The sequence below is a fragment of the Pituophis catenifer genome, unplaced genomic scaffold (genome assembly GCF_029215685.1).
Source record: "Pituophis catenifer annectens isolate HBS135680 unplaced genomic scaffold, rPitCat1.0.hap2 SCAF_2, whole genome shotgun sequence".
Taxonomy (NCBI): domain Eukaryota; kingdom Metazoa; phylum Chordata; class Lepidosauria; order Squamata; family Colubridae; genus Pituophis; species Pituophis catenifer.
The window spans coordinates 215,941,071-215,962,734 of NW_027256882.1; the positions used below are offsets into that span (position 1 = coordinate 215,941,071).

Here is a 21,664-nt window from a genome sequence, read left to right on the forward strand (position 1 = left end):
TGGACTTAGGCCATGCATAAATAAGTAGACATTTATATACATACATTCTCCAATCTTTGAAAGTAACTTGCAATTGTATTTCTTTTCAGTCAATGTTGGAATGCCTGAAGGAGCTCCTTCAGAAGTTAAAATTCTGAAGAGTAAAAAAAAAAAAAATAGGAAAAATAAATTTTTACAAAGTTAAAATTCTGAAAGTAACAGAAGAGGGAAATGGATAGCTATAGGAGAAACAAGCGTACTGACAAAAATAGATTCACTCTACCTATGTTTTGGAGGGCAGCTGTCAATTCTAGCATTTCAATAGAGACCTAGTCTACTATTGAATTAAATAGCTGTTACTGTTGAATTAAGTTGTGTTCTTCTTTTTCTAGTGTTACTTCAAAATCCTCCCAAAATATTACAAGAATGAAAGGATATGACAAAAGATGATTATTATTGTACAGCAAAGGCAAAACTGTACAGACGAGAAGAAACACAAAATGCAAAACTATTTTTGTTATGCTGGGATATTTCAGAACCAAAACACAAAGGCAAGATTGGAAAAAATGAAAAACTAAGTGAAACTGGCACACTAGTGGATTTGTCTGTCCACATCGCTGTTCCTGAAAAATAAACAGTATTTGCACTGCTAAAGAAATGGCTATTTTATCATTCTTAGAATAGTGAAAAAGCACTGTTTCTGCACACATAGCCATTTTTTCTTTTGCTCTTTTGCTTTTTTACATAGTATTACAGTTTTTGATTTTCCACATGCAAGGTAGGTGAGTAGACAGTGCTTCCCATCTAGAAATATATTTAAGGTGTTCATTAAAAGCTATTTCTCTTAATGGGCTCTCCTAGACTGAATCATATTGCAAACACTGTAAATGAAGTTTAAACATGCTAATTCCAGCAGTTTAACAAGCTCTGGCATGCCTCCTTCTCTTTGCAATAAGCAATTTTCTGGAAGCTAGAGAGCTAGGTATAATAGGTATTTTAGCTATGCATTCCATTTTGCTGTTAAATTAGAATATGATTGCCTCCCACAGCCAAAAGACTACCCCTACTAGCCTAGAGTAAAGCAGGCAATTCTATTTTGCAAACAGATCAAGCCAACATTATTCAATGGAAATGACTGTAAACATGTCATTAACGTTTTAGCTTTTGGCTTATTCTGTTGTATTGTGCTTAATCAAAGTTTCAGTTTGAGAGAGTTTGGAAAATGTGGTCCAGACTTGTCCAATTTTGCACTCTGATTGCCATTAAAAGCCTTCTTTTAGAGGAACTAGGGCTATTTCTCATAATAGAATAGAATAGAATAGAATTTTTTATTGGCCAAGTGAGATTGGACACACAAGGAATTTGTCTTGGTGTATATGCCCTCAGTGTACATAAAAGAAAAGTTATATTCATCAAGAATCATAAGGTACAACACTTAATGATAGTCATAGGGTACGAATAAACAATCAGGAAACAGTATCAATATAAATCATAAGGATTCAAGCAACAAATTTACAGTCATTCAGTCATAAGTGGAAGGAGATGGGTGGTGGGAACGATGAGATTAATAGTGATGCAGACTTAGTAACTAGTTTGACAGTGTTGAGGGAATTATTTGTTTAGTAGAGTGATGGCATTCAGGAAAAAGCTGTTCTTGTGTCTAATTGTTCTGGTGTGCAGTGCTCTATAGTGTCGTTTTGAGGGTAGGAGTTGAAACAGTTTACAGTATGTCCAGGATGTGAGGGGTCTGTAAATATTTTCACTTAATTTTCACTTAATATTTTTGTGAGAGAACTGTAGTGGCACCTTGGGGTAAGGTGTGGGGGGGAGGGGGGGATAAAAAATTGTTGTGGCTCACATTTTACAGAGGAATTGATTACTTTTATCTGATCCTTTGAATTTCCTTCAGAAGTTGTCTCAACCTGAACAAATATTTAGGAAATTTGGAGCAACTGGGAGCAGAAGGAAAGCAGATAGGGCGAAGCAATATTTTTCAACCTTGGCAAATTTAAGCTGTGTGGATTTCAACTCCCAGAATCCCCCAGCCAGAATGTTAATACCACAGACTGGGGATATCTTGGACGAATAACAGTTTTAAAGAAGAAATTATCTACTGATGAAGCTTTTACAGCGGGTTTGGAAAACAGCTTGTGCCCACCTGTCTCCCTGTTTCAGCTGGTTTGAACAAGCTTTTAATTTAAATGAACAAGATGCTATCATGTCACCAAGCCACAATCTCTGGTGTTCTCTTTAATTTCCATCTGGGTGTGGAAGATTGTTCTGATCCACCACCTCCTCTGCCTAAAAAAAAAAGAGATTTCGAGACAGTTTCATTGCAAAGACAAAATCAATCAATCAAACCTTGGTTGCATTTGAGACATAATTGTTGGTGTATATCTTTTGTAATGGCTTCATTAGTTATTCCACAATCATTCAACTGTTTGAAAACACCTGTGCTTTGGAAGGCCTTTTCTGCCTGTTTTCTGTCCAACCTCTTGAGAAAAGACTGCACTTTTTTTTTTACAGAGGTTTCTTTAAAAAACATTAATAATAATAGCTGCACCTGCTTTGAAAAAGAAACTTAAATCTCCATCATGGGGAATGGTGAGGGTGGGTAGGAATTGCATTTTAGCAATATCATATAGGCTGCAGATTCCCGATCTAGGCTCAAGGTCTCCATGTTTTTCTTGACTCTTTTTAGCCATTTTTAGGATGTCAAAAACACAGAATGAAAAGGGTCAGTTTGGTACTCTGAAAAGAAATACTAGGGACAGCATATCCTGTTTGCATTTAAAGAGTTGGGATGAAAAAGTGTCTCATTAGCAACCCGCAAGGCATTTCATTAGGCGTTGAGCAGAATCACTCTAGGTGATTCTGAGTACCGTTTACATGATTTAAAGATGGTGAAAATAGAACGGCTGCTTAGTTTACCTGGCTCTAATTGAAAATGTAATAAATGGGAGTTTATTGGACATAAAGGATGGTAGGTGTGGCCTATTGGGGGTTTTCTTCCACTGACACCATGTTGAAAGCTATGATGTATTATTCAGGCTAATGCTCTTGAAAGAATCATGGTAGAAAAATCCTAGGATATTTCATGCTGGAAATTTTCCATTTTCTCTCGGTGGATTTATCAGTCCCAAGCAATTAAAGAGCTCTGGATGTAATGGACAAAATAATTTAATTGAGATGATAAATTACATCTTCTTGTAACCTAATGGGACAATGATGCATTGTTCAGGGCAGGGATGGGGAATTGGGGAGAATCTTCCATTTAATTGCACAATTGCAGCCGTGTGTTCAGAAGTATTCAAAACACCCGTATTCCCATTTAAACATCTTTTGTGAAAGAATATTTCTTGCAATCGGGAAGATGACAAGTTGTCAGTGAAGAGCAGTCCGCATCGGTGCTCAGATTGAAGGGATGGTGGAGAGACTGTGAAGCCCTTTCTTTTTTTGATGGCCCCCTTAGCGATTGTTTCATTTAATTATTATTTATTGTTCTTATTTTCTCCAAAGAGCTTAAAGTTGCCGGCATCCATTCTTGAATCTGTCAGATCCCACCATTAATTTGCATAAACATGCTCGTCCCTCAGTCACTCTGGTGCTTGATGTGGAGATGGCTTTTTTTTAAAAAAATATTTTTACATGCAATCCAATTTCGTACGCTTAAAAACAATTTTGCTCACATGCTGATTTCATTTTTAAAGCATCTGTGGAGAGAAAAAAAGATGGAGACAAGGTCCAGAAGCACAATAGTAAGTTATACAAACATATTCAGACATGGATCCCTTACATAAAACTGGGGAGTTTTGAGCCACTCATCTGAAGGTATAACAATTATTTGTACATAGCTTGCCAGGGACTTCCTAAAGCTTTTCAAGTCTGAAGACGTCTTTCATGGCATCCTACGGCTTCTTCCAACAGTGCCGTGGATTAAGCAGATTTGGTTTTGTTCAGTTCTTTCAAGTAATATTTTCTCCCCTCTCAATTATAGGATTGTTAAAGGTTTGGCTGGAGAGGAACAAAACCACCAACATCACCCTGCAAATGGGAACATTCTTCCTTTTAAACAACTTCTTCCAAATCACATTATTTTCTTCATATGTAGTGCTTTTACAAATACGTGAAAATCCATAAAGATTGCACAAGTAGTATTAGAATAAGCATAAAAAGAGCAGAAACAACAGGGCCTCTGAGAAGACTCCACTTGGTCTTCTATCTCCATTGGGCCCCAAGATATTAGCCTTTATTGTCATTGTACATCATGTATACAATGAAATTGGTTGACATCTCCTTCACTGCAATTTATCGGGTCACCTGGTGGTTGAATATACCCTACACCAGTGATGCCGAAAAGGTCACATGGAAACATTGCGTGTGTGCTCCTCACGGCCATGCTCCAGCAAAGCAGAACTTCCAAGTTCTAGCACGCATGCACACCCAACGATCAACTGGCTGGCGTGCATGCACCTGCCGGTTTTTAGCACTGTCGTGCACGCAAAGGGACCGCGCTCTGGAAAAGCCGAACTTCTGGGTTCTAGCAAGCATGTGCGCCCAACAATCAGTTGGCCTGCGTGCATGCGCATGCCGGTTTTCAGCACTGCCGTGCACATGAAAGACAGCTGATCATCACATGCACATGTGCACCAGAAACCCAAAAGATGAACAGGCAAGGCCATGCATGCCGGGCAACATGGCTTTGTGTGCCACTTTGGGTATGTGTACCATACGTGCCATCACGGTCCTATGCTCTCTTTAGTCCTAAAGTGCCCTTTGGGATCTAAATCCAATCCACCTTTCAAAAATGAATTAGAATCAAATATATTTTAAGGTAGCTCAGTATACAGCAACAGGAAAGCAAGAGATAGCATTTCCCAATTAAGTCAAAACAACACTTCTAGTCCAATGCCCTGTTCAGGCAGGAAACAATTTCAGACAACTGGTTGTCCAATCTCTTTTTAAAAGCCTCCAGTGTCGCACCCCCTGCAACTTCTGGTGGCAACTTGTTCCACTGATTAATTGTTCTCATTGTCAGGAAATTTCTCCTTAGCTCTAGGTTGGTTCTCTCCTTGATTAGTTTCTATCCTTTGCTTCTTGTTCTTCAGGGTCTCTGGAGAACAGGTTGACTAGAAGTTCTCTGATTAAAAGATGGGAGATGGATCCAACCCACAAATGTGTCCACCTTTTGTCCCTTTTTTTATCCTGAGTATCAAAAGCCTACCCTGTTTTCCCGAAAATAAGACCCAATTGGAAAATAAGTCCTAGCATGATTTTTAAGGATGCTCATAATATAAGCCCTACCCCCCAAATAAGCCCCAGTTAAGATTGTCAGCCAGATGGATGCATTTAGTACCGTATTTCCCCAAAAGAAGAACTAGCCAGAAAATAAGCCCTAATGCGTCTTTTGGAGCAAAAATTAATATAAGACCTGGTCTTATTTTCATGGAAACACAGTAGTTGCTTGGATGACTTGATGCTTTTCTTTCTTCATCTTCTCTCCATGCTAGCAGAGACCTTGCAAGGAGGCTCACAACTTCCATTGCTGTCCCTCTTTCTCTGTACCATCTTTCTAAATCAGGAGCCTGAGCAACTGGCTCACACTTCCTTTATTTCAGTTTAGTTTTGCTTCCTGATGCTTGTTCTTCTGAGATGTTGAATTACAGCTCCCATAATATACATGTTGGCTAGTGACGGGAGCTATAACCCTTGACACCTGGAGAATATCATGTTGAGCTTGGTCTTTTTTTTATATATATATACCGGCTGGTTGGCTGTGACAATGTGCAATGTGCTGTAACAGAGTAACATGTCACAGCTACATCCTGTTCCATCTCTGCATTTATCTATATCGCTTATTTATAACTTGGCAGCTGCATGCCCGACTTTCTTTTTTTTCTCGCTTCCATAAAACAAGCTGCAGAGCCGGGGTACTTATTTAGAGATTACATTTCTCCAAAGGATTGTTTTCAGTGCCTGTGTATGTTGTGTTAGGCAGTTTATTTGATCAAAATAAAAGTCAGTAAAGCAGTTTACTTTGGGGAATTGTTGCTTCTCTCCTCCCATCCTGTGGTTTACAGATTATATTAAGCACTGATATGTTTTCTTACAGGAAGACACTGGGGAAAAATGTCTTCTCGGTTTGATGTACAATAACTGGACAATATCTCTGTATGTAGCAGGAGCTTGCCATTTGTTCTGAAGTGGTGGGTTTTTAATAGGGGATAATGAAAAGACAATTCACATGTGCTTGCAGTAGGATAGGATAATATTAATTAATGGTGGTTTCCTAAGAAACCTTGGCACTCTCATATGAAAGGCAGGCAATCCATTACATGCTGATACCTCTGGTCTTTTTATGCCAGTTGTGCCATTCGGTCATCAAAAGTAAAACATCACCCCAGCGATTCACACATTGTGCTAAGCCAGAAAGTCTGTTGTCTTTAGTTTGGGTTAGTGCATGGATGGTGTACTAAATAGAGGTACCCACTCATTGTAATTTGCAAGCCATGGATTACAGTCCATTTGGCTCCCCTCTTGATCATCACAAAAATATCTCTACGAGATCTGCTTTACACTTCTAGGTTCTTCACTTTCTAGTTATCTTACCTTTATATTATTTTTGCCCCTGTATGCTTGTAGCTTTAACCCTTTTCCATGAGGGCAGGTTGGTTGTTGTTGTTGTTGTTGTTGTTGTTGTTGTTGTTGTTGTTGTTGTTGTTGTTGTTGTTGTTGTTATTATTATTATTATTATTATTAATCTTTATTCATTAAATATGAAACTCAGTCAACTGAACATTCAAAAATGCATCACAAATATCATTGACTGATGCTAATGGTTGATACGGGTTGCTGCCAGCATCCTAGGTATCAACCAAGTACCTTCTTAAGATGTATGATGTCCCAAGTAGCACAGTTTTTTGCAGTTCTGCTGGTGTTATTGCAGGAAGCTGCAATTTGCTGATGTATCTTATAAAATTCTTGGACATGGTACCAAGTGCCCCAGTGACAATGGGTATCACTGTTACATGTTTCATCCATAGCCGTGTAGTTTCAATGGCCAGGTCGCGATATTTCATGATTTTTTCCAGCTCTTTTTCTTTGACTCTGGCATCTCCTGGTACCGCAATGTCAATAAATTGTATGTTTTGGTTTTCAACAACTATGATATCTGGTGTGTTGTGTTCCAAGTGACGATCCGTCTGTATTCGAAAGTCCCACAAGATCTTCACCTTCTCATTTTCTATAACTTTTTCCACTTTTTTTTTTTTTTTTTGCTTTAATTTATATGCTGCCCTTCTCCGGAGACTCAGGGCATCTTACAATGCGTTAAGCAATAGCTTTCATACTTTTGTATATTTATACAAAGTCAGCTTATTGCCCCCACAATCTGGGTCCTCATTTCACCTATTTTTTGAAAGGATGGAAGCTGAGTCAACCTTGAGCCTGGTGAAATTTGAACTTGCAGTAATTGCAAGCAGCAGATGTTAATAACAGTGCTTTAGTCCACTGTACTACAGGCTCTTCCTATAGTACATGGGAACTTTATGTTCCCATGACCTTTTGGATACAGGTAAGTTGTATTTTTTACATAATGACCAGTGGATTAATTTAGCAAGTTGGTCATGTCTAGCTTTGTAATTAGTTTGTGCAATTTTGCTGCATTCACATTTTTATTATTATTTTTATTTTTATTTTTTTATTATTATTATTATTATTATTATTATTATTATTATTATTATTATTATTATTTATTGGTTAATCTTTAGTGAGATTCACAGCCTTTGAGGACCTAGGAACTGCTAAGGTATCGTCGGAGGATGTAAGCTGTTCCGAGTAAGGTGGTTTTTTGTAGAGTCAAAATGTTCAAGTCCAGCAAATTTAGAATTTCTAAATAGCGGGGTAGTCCTTTGGGTATTGCTCCGAGGGCTCCAATTACAATCGGGACAACACATGATTTCTTTTTCCATAGTCGCTCAACTTCAATTTGTAAGTCCCGGTACTTTGTGATTTTTTCTTGCTGCTTATCTTCAATTCGTGCATCACCAGGTATTGCAATGTCAATGAACCATACTTTTTTCTTTTCAACTATTGTTATGTCAGGTGTGTTGTGGACCAAGTGCCTGTCAGTCTGAATCCTAAAGTCCCACAAGATCTTGAGTTTCTCATTCTCTAAAACTTTCTCAACCTGATGTTCCCAGTGGTTTTTGCTGTACTCAAATCCAAACTTCTGGCACAATTTCCAGTGAATGATTTTAGCAACACGGTCATGGCGTTGTAGGTAGTCAGTTTGTGAAATTTTGCTGCACCCACTGATCAGGTGGTTGACTATCTCATCTTTCTCATTGCAGAGGCGGCATTGGCTGTTGGTGGTAACATGTTGAATTTTTGCCTTCATACAGTTTGTGGCTAGGGCTTGTTCTTGAGCTGCCAAAATAAAGCTTTCAGTTTCTTTTTTCAGTACTCCTGATCTTAACCAGTTCCAAGTTAGTTTCTGGTCAGCTTTGCCTTCAATACTTTTCAAGTATTGGCCATGCAGAGCTTTGTGTTTCCAATTTTCAGCTCGCTGCTCAATTACTTCTTTCTTATATTCTGCTTTTGTTTTAGTTGTCTTTAAAAGGCCTCCTTTATTTACTTCCTTAATCATTGGTTCTTCACTTTTCTGGATGTAACCATTCAAGCTGCATTTTTCTTCTTCCACAGTCTGCTTTACTTGTAGGAGTATTATTATTATTATTATTATTATTATTATTATTATTATTATTATTATTTCATTATTTCATTCATTATTATTATTTCATTGCAAGACTGATGGTTTTAGAGGACACAAATAAAAATTATGTAACGTTCAGCAGAAAGCTTCCGTCTGCAATGATGTATGTGTGTGTGTTTGTGTGTTCCGATTTTAAAAAAAGAGAGAGCGAGAACAAGATAGACTCTTGTCTCCATTGTTGGTCTTCCTAAAAGGTTTATTGTCATCCTTCCAGCTGAAGCCTTATTGGTATAAAGAGGTGCCTCATGGATTGTTGTCGCTTCTTCCCTAAGGGAAGAAGGAATAAGGAATCATAGACATGGAGAAATTCTTGTGTCCGTCTGTGGTTCAGAGGAATTTAGTCAAGCAGTTTTAGTTTCTCCTCAACTGGGATTTCTTGAGACTATTTAATCCTACTTTCTGGACCAATGATATTACACAAGGAAATACCTCATCCCTAATTCTGTAGAATGAGCAAAAGGAAGAACAGATAATGGAAGAAAAGAAGGGACACATATTCCTGTGTCCCTTCTTTCCCCTTTCTATGATTAGAGATGCAGGGGAGAGGAGGTTAAAAACTAAACATGTTACTTGGAACCCTGACACAAGGATGATCATTTGATGATTAGATAAATTCTGATTTCAAAGGCTTCATGCTCCTTATGTCAACTGTATCAATTGTACAGTGTTGATAGATTTAGTCTGGCTCTAGATTTAGTCATTTCTATACTTGATATGCCCAAAATTACGTTTATATTTGTCCCCTTTATCAATGGTTGGGAAATAATCAATATGTACAACCACAGAAAAGGATGCAACTGAATTGTACATCCATATAAAGGCACAATTATATGCACCAACCGTAAAAAAAAAGTTGGTTCTGCAAATCAGATCACCATTCATAAAGAACAACTATAGCCTCTCTTTTTTTGGTCAAATACTGCTGTTCTGGGTGAAGAACCATGGATTTCCCAAAACTGTTCTCTAGTCAAGCAGGCATGGTTATCCATGAATGCCATGACCAACAGCTTTATGATACCTCATTGTGATATTTATTTCACCTGTTGTTAAAAACAAACAAACATGGGAGATGTTTTGGAGAAACAGATTGGTAGTGATTTGGAGCAAGTATCTGCATTTCCTGCAGTAAATGATGATAAAAATGTTCCTTATTTCAGGAGACAGTATTACAAAACTCTGGGTCACAGAGAATTGTTCAAAAAGAAGATCCATTGGTAGTTTTGTTGAAGTTCTGCTCTGAAGAGACAACATCCTGATGCACTTGTTCTTTCTCATTACTTTAATGAACCACTATAACTAATTATTCAATTCAATTCAGTTCAAACCTTTATTGTCAATGCACAACATGTGTGCAATGAGATTGGATGAGCCTCCCTTAGGGCAGCCCCCCCAAACACAAAATGCATCTCAATAACTCGTAAGTGAAAGAAAGAAAAAAACCCTAACCCAATAGATCATACGAACAGACACACAGTCGTAGATACATATATGTGCATAACATAACATTATATTATATTGCACCAGTATAGACATGTTGCACATTGTGCTGGCCTTGCAAGTTATCATACTGAATAATTATGTTGCATTCAGAAGTCTGACAGCCCATGGATAGAAGCGATTTTTCAGCCTGTCCGTTCGACTGGCTATGCTTCTATATCTCCTGCCCGATGGTAGGAGAGTAAAGAAGTGCTGACCAGGGTGTGAATCATCCCCAAAGTTGTAGTTTTTAAGTAAAACTTCCTAATGGAAAAATCAAGTGCCTGAAAACTGCTTTTTGGCAGTGGACTCCCATCTTTATTGTTTTATTTATTATTTTATAATATATTAATCAATAGATTAATATATCTATTGATATAACCGGGAGTTGCGTGGCTGCCCTCGCCCCCACCGTATGAATGTACAGCCTGTCTCCGCTCTCCACTCACCCAGCGTTGTTCACGCCCCTCCAACTTCAGCTTCGGGCTGGCAAGGCGGAATTTGCTGTCAGAACTCCTACCCGCCGTACCGCCTCCCGACCAGGAGGTGGCTCCCTCCATGCTGGGCGCCCATGGCTGCCAGGAGGGCACGTCGCGAAAGCTCGCCTCGCCAAAACGGTCGCGTAGGATCTCTAGGGTGGAAGCCCCCAGGCCAGTGGAGTGGCTCCAGTCCCCTTCCTCGTCTTCCAGCCATCGCCGTTCCCTCCAATCCTGGAACTGGGAACCGGCATAGGGCGGGGTTTGAAGACGCATCCCACCTGTCTCTGGGCCGGGCGTCTCCCGGGCGTTGCGTTCGCATTCCTTTCGTTCACTAGGGGCGCCGTCGACCCCGGGCTCATGCTGTTTCGGCCGCACCACCGGCGGGCTGGCCGCCCCATCCATCCCGGCGTCAACCTCCTCCTCCGCTTCGCCCACGGTCTCCGCTGTATCCTCCGGCAGCACGTCGGCCGCTACGCCCTCTGCCATCCCGTTCCTTCCTTCACGGGGGGGGGGGGGGTGGTGGCTCCAAAACGGCTTGTGAAAAGGGAGAGCTGCGTCTTCCTCTCGGCTCCCCTAGGACTGTGTCCACGCTCAAAGAGCACGCTTAAAGCCAAGCTGGTGTATCTTCATTTAATCGTGGCAATCAGCGCTTACAGAAACCGGAATGCAAAGCTAGCAAAACAAAGACGCAGCTGTCACGCCCTTGCAAGCGAGTCCTTATATAGTTCCTTCCAGATTACATTCAGCTGGAAGGTCTCGTACTTCCTCATTTCCTTCGGACGTACTGGGATGCCGTCACTTTTCTAGAGTGTTCTCAGAGTAGTAAGCTAATCCCACGCGACCCCATAAGGCACCCGTGCACATAAACGCCTACTCGGAAGCCTATTCCACCACCATCACCCATGTGGCTCAACCCCCCCCTTCCAGCCGGGTATCCATGTTCTGCCGGTGCATGGACACGATGTCGAGTGCTTCTTGACGCTCGACAAGGTTTTTAAGAAGAGATTGGACAGCCATTTGTCTGAAATAGTATAGGGCTGTGATGGTGAACCTACGGCATGCGTGCCACAGGTGGCATACGGAGCCATATCTGTGGGCATGTGAATGTTGTCCTAGCTCAGCTCCAGCGTGCATACACGCGCCAGCCAGCTGATTTTTAGGCCTTCCGGGCCTACCGGAAGTCGGGAAATGGGCCGTTTCCAGCCTCCAGAGGGCCTCGGAGTGTGTGTGTGTGAGGAAGGCCATTTTCGCCCTCCCCAGGCTCCAAGAAAGCCTCTGGAGCCTTGGGAGGGTGACAAACGGGCTTACTGGGTCCACTGGTAACCTTTTTGCCATTGTGTGCCAAAAGCGGGGGGAGTGCAGGGGGGTCATGTGCGCATGTGTGGGGGGAGCGGGGTGTGGGCACGTCCGTGCATGACCCTCCTGTGCTCCCCCTGCTTTTGTCACAAGACAGCAAAAAGGTTAGCTATCACTGGTATAGGGTTTCCCGCTTGGGGTTGAACTAGATTATCTCCAAAGTCCCTTTCAGCTCTCTATTATTCTGTTATATCATGTATTGTTTTCTTTAGAGCCCACTTGTATACAATCCAAGTTGTGTTTTGGAATCTGAAATGAATTTTAACAGATCTATACAATCTTGTATGAAACTTGCAATCACTTAGTCACAGATACTTTAACTAACGTTAGCAAAGAAATCTTGAAAAGTATTATGAACCTCTCTCCCCTTCCCCACTGAGCCTGGCTTCTGCCTGAAGCTTATCTTTGTTTTTGTCTAGGCCACTGATGAAATCCAATATTTTTTACTACCGGTTCTGTGGGCATGGCTTGGTGGGCATGGTGTGGCTTGGTAGGCGTGGCAGGGGAAGAATACTGCAAAATCTCCATTCCCACTCCAGTCCAGGGGAAGGATACTGTAAAATCCCCATTCCCTCCCCACTTCTGGGGGAAGGATGTTGCAAAATTTCCATTCTCACCCCACTCTGGGGCCAGCCAGAGGTGGTATTTGCCGGTTCTCCGAACTACTCAAAATTTCAGCTACCGGTTCTCCAGAACCTGTCAAAACCTGCTGGATTTCACCCCTGGTCTAGGCTCATTAATAAATGGCACCTTTAGATGAATTGTCTTCTCCAGTTATTAAGTTCAAGGATAGCTTTTAGATATTATTCTTTTCATTCTCAGGATTAGTGAATAGTTTGTGTAAAAACTAGACATCCCTTCCTTTTCATGGTGTGCTGGTATAATAGACATGCAGATACTACATTCATTCCCAAAATGGCTTTTGCTTTTCATCTGGGGAAGCCCATAGCTCTTATCTTTGCCCTCTACTCCATTGGAAACAAGATTTCATACTCAAGACATTACAACAGCTCTTAGTTTTGACCTTTGGTTTGAATGAGCCTTTATTTTTATATTGCCAACTCCACACTTTCCAGCGTAGATCACTTCTGGCTATTAATAGTTGTTTTCAATTGGCTAAACATTCTCATGTTAGAAGCCATTCCACTCTTAAAATGGTGACATCTATTACTGACCTACCAGACTTGCCTGAAATGGTACATAATTCTACTGTACCTTCATTGTCTTTTACCTGGGTGATTTGGCTTGGTCAGAAAACCTTTTGGTGGTAATAAATGAGTTATCTATCTAAGAGCCAGCATAATGTGTGAAGACAGCCACTTGTACATACTGGTACTTCTGGATCCACTGATGGAATCTGTAGTTCATATTTCTTCATGGGCTCTACAACTAACCCAGCTCTTTGATAAGTGACTCCTCCAATTCTCTTAGATCCAAATATCAATGTAGCACAAGCTAAAGCCTTTCAGTCCTCTTCATGCTCCCAAGAGAGAAGAACGGACAAAGCCAGAGGCTATAGAGAGATGTTCTCAGCCTAATGTTCAATCTCTTTAAATCCCTGTTAGTTTCTAGCTATGGAGTGAGATTTAGGTATTCACAGAACAGAAGAGTGATTTATACCTAATCAGACAACTACTGTAGTCCATCTAGCTTAATATTGTCAACACCGAATTGTACAATTCTTTTCTCATCCTACTTAGAAATCAAATATGGAATGTTTTTGATGAAAAACCTGTGCTTTATACTGAGGGTATGGTCTTTCTTTTCAAAGTTCCTCAAAATATGTTCAAGATATCTTGCAATGAGTTTTAACAACAAGATACAAAAATAATTAACTTGCATGGATTGGTGGGATAGCCTTAATACAATGTTAAAGCATCATTCCTCTTATATTCCTGGTGATGCTGCTACAATTCTAAAACCTTTCTTAAATTCAGGATTTAATACCCTTGGAAATCAACCTTCAAACAACCATGAATCCTCTCTAGCAGTTATTGTAGGTTGTCTCCAGATTCAGCTTGTTTGAGTCTTAACTCTTCAGAATCTTGATACTCCTACTTGCCATAGAACACCAAGACTGATGAGTGTCCTCCAGATTTAATCTCACCAGAGTAAAATAATAGAAATGTTTGTCCCAAAGGTGCTTTTTTCCCCCAAGGGGCAACTGGACTTTCTTGAAGTCTTACTTGAAAACGTTTTGCTTCACATCCAAGAAGCTTCTTCAGCTCTGACTGGATGGTGGGGAAAGGAAGGATTTATACTCCTTGCAGACAGCTGGACATTTGCATTCTTTTAGCGGGTCGGTAAGGTTATCTCAAGGTCGCCTGAGTGGTGCAAATTGGTGTGGAGCCTTCTTGGAACTGTTGAAAGGATTGTGTTGTAGATTGGGGATAGATGATGTCATATCCTTCCCCCTCTGTTGAGAGAGGGCTGTTCAATTTTGACATAGATGGCCTCTTTAACCCCTCTTTCAAACCAGCGATCCAATAATAATAGAAATGTTTGCTTCTCATCTTATGTATGGTCATCTTGTCTGTTCAGAATTCAGAAACAGTAGTTCTCAGCAGTATATCATTGGGAAATTGCTATATTTTAACAAAAATAAAGACTAAATTCCAAATGGTTTTTATTGGCTTCTGCTACTCCCGTCTAGCCTTGTTGGAAAGAGGAAAAAACCCAAACCATCATGATTTGTTAAAGAACTATAAATTTTTTCACCACTGAAAGGGTTTGTGTCATGCTTCAACAACATCTCTTTCCTTGGGAATGTATGTTACATTATACTAAGTTGATTCTTTGTGAAATGTAGTGTTGTTTGATCTGATGGCCACAATCCTTCAATTCTATGCTGCTCCTCCCAGAGAAACCTTAACTTGTGAAGAGTCAATGTGTGGCTCTCCAGATGTTGTTGAATTCCAGTTCCCATCAGCTGGGAGCCACATGACCCAAATGATAATGGGAATAGTAGCCTAATGCTTTCTGGAAGGCTGCAAATTAGCCATTCTTGCTTTAACTGGCAATGCCAAGGATTGATGTGCAAAGTACATATTTTCTTACTAAAATATTAGCACAAGCTGTAGAGAGTGGCGAAAAAGCCGGATTATCTTTCCCTAGTGCGAAGGTAAAGAAAAATGTATTTGCTTAGGATATTTTGGAAACAAGACTGTTTTATCCTGCTCTGTGAAGTATATTCCCATTTTGGCAGTTGGTTGGAATTTTTGCAAACCTAAGATAAGGAGTATTGATGTGGCGGTGCTTCTTTTCAATTCCACCCAGATAGCTTGTCACTGTTTGGAAAGAAAAAACAATTCCCCATTTTTAATTTATTTTTATTTTTTTTTTGTTAACACCTCAAGGCTCATTTTTTACCTTTCCCCAAACAGCATGAGCTTGATATGGGCAATGTTAAAACAACTGAATTCCCCCCAAATTTTCTAATTTTGAACAAGTGCAAAAAATAAAAATATGCATTTGGAAAAAAAAAAAAAAGAAGGAACGTTTCACTGGGAACGCATCAAGGACTAATGCGTGTGGCTGCCAAATGGGATGTGCAGTTGCCATAGCAGCAATCAATCTACTAAATAACTAGCAACATAAACTGATTCAAAAGCAAAGACTGATTTAGGTCAGGAAATAACACTCCGTGAAAAGAGCGACTTTTCTCCGTGACTTGTGATGGTTGTGTTTGCTTTTATGAATGCACTTGAAATGCATATTGGAAGGATGGCTCCCTGCTGAGCCCAAGTGCAAGACTGAAGAGCCCTTGAGCAGAAAGTGAAGAGCCAGCCCACTTAAAACTGATGTGCCGCGTTTCCAGCACATCCTCAGACAAAGACACAATAGAGAAGAGAAGGTGCTCTAAATTGTCTGATGCTATTTATGGGGCCCTCCTCGGTAACAGATGAAAACGGATTGTAGTAAAAGCACAGCAACCATTGTGATCAAGAGGGTTGACTTGATAGTTCCTCCGCGCGGATTGAAATGTTCTCAGGGCTTATTGGTGGGAGCACATGGAAGACTTTCTCCAGGTTTTAGATGCTACTTGTGACAGCTTTGGAATTGAGACACTATTATTGCTCAAACCATGGTATTGTAGTCATCCTGTGCTTGCTTGGCCATGTGAAGGCACCACCTCATATTGGTTCATCATGCCAGAATTAGTAGGGGATGATTTTTTTTCACGTACCTCAAGGCATATAAGATTTCTTTCTCTTCAGGCATTAAGTATTACCAGTGTTTAGTCCATTGATAAACCTGTTTCAAATATTCAGTTGTTCCACCTTACAGGGTAGAAAACACTCTTTGGTTGCACTGTTCAAGATCAAAATCATGCCAGTGATTTACCTCCTGGTGTATGGGCATATTTTTTTTTCCAAAGTGGATCTTTCTATTAAAAATATTCCAAAGACTCCAGATTTTTTCATGATAATATGTAAGAGCTTTCAGATGCCTCTGTATCTTAGTTCTTGGTAAAGCTCTTTTAAGGCATTGAATCAATAGAGTGCCTGTTTTTTTTTTCTTTTCTTTTTACAACATGTAGTCCAGCAGTGAAATCCACTTACCTTCGCTACCGGTTCGGGAACAGGAGCACATGGGAGCGTGTGCGCCTCTTCTGTGCATGCACAGAAGGTTAAAAAAGACATCCCATCAGATGGGCGGAGCCTCCTGCCACCAGCGTTACTGGTTCAACGAGCCAGATAGAAGTGGGCAGATTTCACCGCTGATGTAGTTCCTTAATTCATGGTAGAGTTGGGACAACTGGATGGAGCTGAGCATTTACCAGCCGGATGCCCTTCCTGACACCACCTGCAGTTTGCAGCAGATATTTTTTCTTTGTGCACTAGGAGAGAAACATCTGCTGCTACTAGAATTGAGCTCTCAACCTTCTAAATGGGAGGCAAGTGTTTTCACCACTAGGCCACCATGCTGCTCAAATCCAGTGCCTAAATAGTTGAGGTTAATTGTCACCATAGTCACATGTCCTTCCCAAGCCACAATGTTTGCAAAAATTCCTTATTGCTGCTTTCTGTTTAAAAAAGTAGATATGGAGCTTTTCAGTTCTACCAAAGTATAGTTCTCCCAGATTTGTAACTTTCTTGTCAATGCAACTGGCTTACCAGCAGCTGAAAGGAAAACAGCTTCGAAGCCATCGGCTCACCTATGTCATTTCTAGGAGCTAAATAATACAGCGATTCTTAATTTACTCTTGTTATTCCACCGAGAGCTGGGCACTGATTCTTTGTAATAGTGTTAATTTTATCCAAATGATTGCAAGTGGCAACAAATGTGTTGTGAATTGCACAGAACAGCCCAGCTGGAGCTTCCTGAAGGTCAATCTGTTCTAGAGTGCTATTTCCGTCAGCTATTAAATCTCCAACTTGATTGCTCATATTGAATGCTTGAAACACATAGTGCGTCTACCTCAGCAGAAATGCTGGCTGGCTGGTGAAAAGAGGAGTAGGATATTGATTCACACTTATCTATAAATTGGCCATACCCAAGATTTCCTTTTCTTACATACTGCAGTTTCAGCCTTTTAGGGAATAGCTGTCCCGACACATAAACTTGGTTTTGGCAAACTCACGCTTCTCTCTTTTGTTTTGTTTCCTTGCCAGGAAATCAAGGAGAAAGACAGTCCTCCCACTGCACAGCTGTTCATTTATTGTTCTTATTTTGACCAATATTTTAAATATATATATATATAAACACTTTAGCTGTCTATCAATATGGTAGTTATTCAACTCAATGGAGTTATTCCAATGTATAATAAAAACACTGCCATTTTTTAAAAAAAAATCAACTGCTTTCTGTAAGTTTTTGATTTCTTCTAGAAATTATATTTAATTTCTAACATTTTGAATAGTCATTCTTTAATAGAGGGCAGTGATGGGTTCCTCCCGGTTTGGTCTGGTTCGGCCGAGCCGGTAGCGGTGACGATATGACATCATCGAACCAGTTCTCCCCCCCTGCCCTCCCACCCCCCCCACCCCCCCCACGTTATTCTTACCTTTTATTTGGTCCAACCCCCAATCTATTGCTGCCTCCTGAGTCCCAGCTGATGACTAGAGGGAAAAAAACTGTTTAAACTCTTGCTGCGGGGCTTCAAAGGGCCGTCCTACAGCTGATCAGTGTTAAAAGCAAACAAATGAGTCGGGTCGTAAGTGCGAGGACGTTCCAGAAATGAGTCTGACCAGCTAGCCACGCCCACCTAATCACATGACCTCCAAGCCACACCCACAAAATAAGCCACGCCCACAGAACCGGTAGTAAAAAAATTTAGAACCCACCCCTGATAGAAGGAATGATTCCAAACTAAGCCGGAGTAATGTTGCCATGACTTTCTGCTTAAGACTGGACAAAAACGAAAGGTTGACTTGGGATCTGCTGAGTAGAGAAGACTGTTGTTGTAGAAAGGGCTAGCATATGAAGTAGGTAAAAGTAAGAAGTTGAGGCTGTATCTTACTGTTTTTATTCTACTGTGCTGAAAGTAGTTGGAAGTTAACACTTTTTTCTTCTTTTCCCGCTGCCTCCACCCTTTTCTCCCCCCCCCCATTTCCCTATCTTTATTTTCATTTCTATTTTATAATACGAAATTTAATTGAAAAATAATTAAAGGGAAAAAAGAACAATGTTGCTATAATCAAATCCACACATTGTCAAATATTTCAGATTTTGCTTGAATAGTTTATTCCACCCCACACACACCACACACACCCATACCTTTTTAGAAACGGAAATAGCTACCTGATGAAAGTATTGGCTGCAGTTAAATTTTGCATGTTTCTCTTTGAGGAGAGGTGAGGAACTTGTGGTAGAGGTAACCTTCCAGCGTCTCTTCCTAATGGCCATGCTTACTGTTTATTAACAACCACAGGATATTCCCTATCCACGTTTCAGACGGAAGACTTTTGAGGTTAATTTTTCCTTCAGAAAATGCCAAAGCTATTTTGTTTGGCCTTCAGCCCTGCTCTCTGCTTTCCCCTTGAATCAAAGTCCCATCCATGTCATCCAAGACTTGGTGACTTTTTTCCTCTCCATTGGCATATTCCTATTTATCTTTTTTTGTTTTTGGGTTGATCATTTTCCCTTTCCAGAGGTAACCAGGTTTTCCCCCCAGCTTTTAGAAATATTGGTCTCCATCCCAACCCAAATTCATTTTACAGAAGAAGAATAGGTAAACGAAGGGTGATATTTCCAAAAAATAATGATTATGTAGTTAACAGAGAAGGAAAAAAAAAATTGGAAATGCAACCAAATGGCTTTCCAACTTGGAACTAAGAGCTGCCAATCGGCAATTTTAACTTGATTGTGTGAGAGCTTGCTTGGAAAGTCCTCCATGTGGTCTTTTTATATATATATAAAGAAACTTATTGGCCTGCTTGTTTGTTTGTTTCTGAATTGTTTGACACGGAAATCATAAGTCTTTTTCTGTTTTGTATTAACTCCAACATGTCTTCCACCCAAGTCTTTTGCTTCTGAAATGTATTTATATCCTGCCAGGAATACAAGGCACATAAAAATAAGTATTAAAACCTACTGGCCTGGTGGTGAGGACTTTATTATTTAAATAATGGCTGGCCACCAAGTGCTAGAAAGAAACTTGTGGATGCGTTCTTCCCCATCTCCTTCTATCTCTCAAAATTATTCTGTATAACTCGTTGGTGGCACAGAGGTTAAAGTGCAGCACTGCAGGCAAAATCTGCCCACAGCCTGGAGTTTGATCCCAATGGGACTCAAGATTGACTCAGCCTTCCATCCTTCCGAGGTTGGTAAAATGAGAACCCAGATGTTTGGGGTCAATCTGTGAAGAACGTTTCTACATTGTAGAGAGTGCTGCAAAGCCATATAGGGCAGTATATAAGCCAAAATGCTATTGCTATAACCCCCAATTCTCTTTTAACTTTTACTTCTGAACTTACTTTCAAAGAAAGTGATGAGCTTCAGCCATTCACGGTTGGTGTTTTTAAAGCATGAATGTGCAAATGATACTCCGTTTCCCTGAAAACAAGCCCTATCCTGAAAATAAGCCCTAGGATGTTTTTTTATGAGTGTGCCTAATATAAGCCCTACCCCTCCCCAAAAAATAAGCCATATGTCAACTTGTAAAGCATTCCTGGCCTGCTCTCGAGTTGCCATAGGTAGGAGGGGAAAAAACTGACAGAGCAACACGGCAGCAACCAGACGCACATTCCATGCATACCTTTCTCAAGGCTGAATCCTAGGTTACCAGAGCCAGCCGGAGGGGTGTATTCTCTACAGCTCACGAAAGTGCTCCATTGGAGAATGTGATTTATGACACACCCTGGGAGGAGGGGGGAAACAGGGTCATAGTTGGGACGTAAATTACATGGGGCAGAGCTGACTCCATTTGTGTATGTGCCGACATGTTGCTCCTAATAAATAACTGGATTTCTTTTGAAACTTGACTCGAGGCTCATGAATTAATTAGGGCATCTGTTGAAACCCTGACACCATACTTAAAAGCCTGTGCAGCCAGTCATCCACCCATTCCATATGGTTGCCACAGCCATGAGGTGAAATAGGGGAGTGGAGTTGCTCCATGCCACACCTGCTTACCTCAGGACCACCACAGCCAGGCCATCCATGCCCCAACACCTGCCTCAAGCGAGCAGCACCAACAGCCATGTGCAGAAGGAGCCCATGTGGCTGGCAGCCAACTACTTCTGGTGCTCGCAGCCGCCATGGAGAGGAGGCTGAGTGGTGTAGCATTGCCATGGCCATGAGGCGATGGTGTTGGGCCATGGATGGCCTGGCTGCTGGGGCCCTGAGGTAAGCCGGTGCGGGATGTGTGGGGCAGCTACACCCCTTGCCTTGAGGTGACAGCACTGACACACCACATGGCCTCCTGCCCCGTTGTGAGCAAGCAGAAGAAATGGGCCACTCATATATAGAAGAAAAAATAAGATATCCCCTGGAAATAAGCCCTAGTGCCTATTTATTTCAACTAGCTGGGCTAGCTTGAGTTAAAATTTTAAATTGATTTTAAATTGGGTTGTTTTAATTTACGGCCAAAATATTTAATTATTTTAAACTGTTTTTAAATTTTGTATGTTCTGTTTTTTACTTTGGCTGTTCACCGCCCTGAGTCCTATTTGGAGAAGGGCGGTATAGAAATGGAAACAAACAAACAAATAAATAAATAAATAATTTTTGGGGCCCAATAAGACCCAGTCTTATTTTCAGGGAAACACAGGGGTTTCGAAATGAAGAAAGGAATCCAAGATGAGGTGGCTTAACAAAAGCTATCTCTGCACTTTTATTCAAAGTAGCAGACACTCCAATATACCCATATTGGTTATATTGAGCTGGTTACATTCAGTGCAAATAGATGCTGGTTCAAGATGAGTGGCTTGTATGTGTGCATTGCCTTCCAGAACAACTAGGATTCCCGTGAAGGCTTTCTTCCCTGCAGAACATGTCATTATTTGAGGAGAACAGCAGCTGGCAGATCTTAATCAGAGTGTTGCTCCAGTTTTTTTTTTTTTTTGAACATGTCTTATTTATTGGCTGTATCCAACAGAGTTTGAGAACTGCATAGAGTAGCAGAATCCATTGCCCCTTCTGGAAATTTAGATATTTA

At 40.7% G+C, this 21,664-nt stretch overlaps 1 pseudogene; it reads left to right on the forward strand.

Annotated features, from left to right (window-relative positions):
- LOC139310339 (proteasome assembly chaperone 2-like) overlaps nt 1–10,120 on the forward strand; it is a 48,465-nt pseudogene extending 38,345 nt beyond the window's left edge.
- Nucleotides 10,121–21,664: the final 11,544 nt, after the last annotated feature.